This window comes from Heptranchias perlo, chromosome 12 (genome assembly GCF_035084215.1).
Source record: "Heptranchias perlo isolate sHepPer1 chromosome 12, sHepPer1.hap1, whole genome shotgun sequence".
Classification (NCBI taxonomy): Eukaryota; Metazoa; Chordata; class Chondrichthyes; order Hexanchiformes; family Hexanchidae; genus Heptranchias; species Heptranchias perlo.
The window spans coordinates 65262587-65265086 of NC_090336.1; the positions used below are offsets into that span (position 1 = coordinate 65262587).

A 2500-nucleotide genomic window follows, 5' to 3' on the forward strand; every position below is an offset into this window, starting at 1 on the left:
GTGGTGGTGAGGGTGGAGCTTTACGCTCAGGAGGGGAGACTTTCTTTCAGAGGTGCCAATTAATCTGTAGCAGAAAGTCATCCCCCCCGACCGGGATTCGAAGCCCGGTCCTGACCACAAGACCACCGGGGAGAGTTGCCTCAAGTCCCTGAGGGACCTGGACACGAGGCCGAGGACACACGCACGCCTGCTGCACTGGCAGCAGCGACCAACAGGGGGCTGACCGGCTGATCCTTCCCTTTCACAGGCAGGCTTTTGGCCCTCGCTGAAACGACAAAGGTGTTCAGAAGGAAGTCCTGGGGGGAAGGCAGGCAGGGAGGGACGGACACAGGGAAGTCCGCACAAAACAGGTCCCCTGGAACCTCTGACCCAGAAAACCGGGTTCCTGGTGAAAGCAGTCCTGCCATTGACAGGACAATGGACAGGGCCCGGCAGCTTGAGACACATCTTTCTTTCAATATGCAAGTTCTTTTTAAAAAAGTTTCCTTCCACAGCAGCTCTGAGTGAGAGAGAGAGAGAGAGAGAGAGACACTGACTCACTGACTGATACTGACACCGACACACACACACACACACACACACACACACACACACATATTATTTACTTTTATTTTTAATTGAATTTTAGAACAGGGAGATGGAATAGGGGCTTGCTCCGTCCACTCCACGCATCGACCCAGTATTGCAGTGTTTCTGGGAACGGTGCAGCTCCCCGTGGGGAGATATTCAAAAGGAAAATCAGCTCTTTCCCAGTGTCTCTGTGTGTGTGTGTGTGTGTGTGTGTGTGTGTGTGTGTGTGTATATTATTACTGAGAATAAAGCTGATATCTCTCTCTCTCTCTCTCTCTCTCTCACACTCAGAGCTGCTGTGGAAGGAAACCTTTTTAAAAAGAACTTTCTCAGCTCAGTGGTATTTTTTTCTTCTCCAAGGCTGAGTGCCGCTCGCACGTAGCGATATAATTCAAAGTGCAAAATAACTTGGCGTCGTTGACTTGAAACAAGCAGGGTCTGCTTCCAAATGAAAGCTGCGCTCCCGAACTGGACTGACTGTCTGTCTGTCTGTCTGTCTGTCTGTCTGTCTGTTTGTCAAGGGGAGGAAAAGGCGGTGGTGGTGGTGGTGAGGGTGGAGCTTTACGCTCAGGAGGGGAGACTTTCTTTCAGAGGTGCCAATTAATCTGCAGCAGAAAGTCATCCCCCCCCAACCGGGAGTCGAAGCCCGGTCCTGACCACGAGACCACCGGGGAGAGCTGCCTCAAGTCCCTGAGGGACCTGGACACGAGGCCGAGGACACACGCACGCCTGCTGCACTGGCAGCAGCGACCAGCAGGGGTCCGACCGGCTGATCCTTCCCTTTCACAGGCAGGCTTTTGGCCCTCGCTCAAACGACAAAGGTGTTCAGAAGGAAGTCCTGGGGGGAAGGCATGGAGGGACGGACACAGGGAAGTCCGCACAAAACAGTTCCCCTGGAACCTCTGACCCAGAAAACCGGGTTCCTGGTGAAAGCAGTCCTGCCCCGCTCTGCCATTAACATGACAACGGACAGGGCCCGGACCAGGCGCAGCGGACGGTAGCGAGCAGTCGGAGGGTGAAAATCCGCCAGTGGGTGAAATGGAGAGCCGTGCGGTGAGAGGAGGCGGAAAGCGGTTCGCAGACTTTCGCTGTACCTCCGGCGGGCAGCGCCGCACCTCCGACCGCTCGCTACCGTCCGCTGCGCCTGGTCCGGCCGCACGCGACCAGCCGTACCCGGAGGAAATCGGCCTCGGCCTTCCCGAGATATCAGTCTCCAGGTGGGACAGAAAAACCGGGGGCCCCCGGCTCGCTTTCAGCGGCCCGCTAGTCGACTTCCCGGCGTGCGAACGCGATCCTTCCGGTACCCTTCGGTGCCCCTTGCCCGACTCTAGCTCCGGTGGTAAAGCGGAGTCGGTCGGTCTGACGGCCGCCGAGTTAGCAGGCGGAAAGCGGTTTGCAGCCTTTCGCTGTACCTCCGGCGGGCAGCGCCGCACCTCCGAGCGCCCGGTACCGTCCGCTGCGCCTCGTCCTGCCGCACGCGACGAGCCGTCCCCGGAGGAAATCGGCCTCGGCCCTCCTGAGATATCAGCCTCCATACGGGCGTCACAAATCAGTGGACATGGTCAGCTGCAAAGCAGTGTCATTACAACCTTTCATAAACGACAGGGCAGCACCGCACTGCACTGCACCGCACTGCACCCCACACTACATCACACTTGCCTGCCTGCCTGCCTGCCGGCCTGCCGCTGCCTACTCTCACCAGCGGACCAAAGTGAGGATAACACCCCGAAGCAAGCATCTCCCTTGCCGCCCACCAGCCCACACCAATCCCCTTGCCTGCCTCCCACAAATTCCACCAGCGAGGCAAAGTGAAAATCAACCCCCAAAAAACGCACTCCACACCGGCCATCGCCCGCTATACACCCCCCCTGGGGCGAATATTAAGCCCGAGAACACCGACTGTAACCAACCGCAGTGAAAAGTTGAAGTG

General features: G+C 57.5%; 1 pseudogene; it reads left to right on the forward strand.

Moving 5' to 3' along the window:
- The first annotated feature begins 596 nt into the window (after nt 1–596).
- On the forward strand, nt 597–713 carry LOC137330058 (U2 spliceosomal RNA; annotated as a pseudogene).
- The last annotated feature ends 1787 nt before the right edge of the window (nt 714–2500 follow it).